The sequence below is a fragment of the Propithecus coquereli genome, unplaced genomic scaffold (genome assembly GCF_000956105.1).
Source record: "Propithecus coquereli isolate 6110/MARCELLA unplaced genomic scaffold, Pcoq_1.0 Scaffold146, whole genome shotgun sequence".
Classification (NCBI taxonomy): domain Eukaryota; kingdom Metazoa; phylum Chordata; class Mammalia; order Primates; family Indriidae; genus Propithecus; species Propithecus coquereli.
The window spans coordinates 993,017-993,551 of NW_012138969.1; positions in this window are offsets into that span (position 1 = coordinate 993,017).

Here is a 535-nt window from a genome sequence, read left to right on the forward strand (position 1 = left end):
GAAAATAATTTCCATTATTTCTACCATAATTCCCCCAAGTTCTCTAGTTGTAACTACATGCTGGTTAATTAACATGTTTTAGAGCCATATCAATTCAATAAGAAATATATTGTCTTTACAGGTAAGATATAAAAATGATTATGGGTAATATATAAAAATGATTTATCCAAAATTTCTAAATTAGCCTCATAACTTCTTTCACTAGCATATGTAATGAAGTTATGTACCTTATAATCATGTGCCAAAATCAAATCACTTGAGATAAAAATCTACATTTTATTTCAGTGTCATTTACACAAGAGAGTTTTGATATTTTGATAGACTTTTATTCTACTCAACTTTTTCTTAAATTTCCAGTAATATTTTAAAAAGTCAATAATCATAATCTGTGATATAGCTAGAGATATCTGCATGCAAAACAGTACTAATCAAAGCAAATAAAGGATTTTTCAAATCTAAATATTTAGTCTCACAATTCTAAATCAAAAAAGTAAAAAGATAAGAAAAAGGGGAAATTTACCTTTTCAGTTCTTGT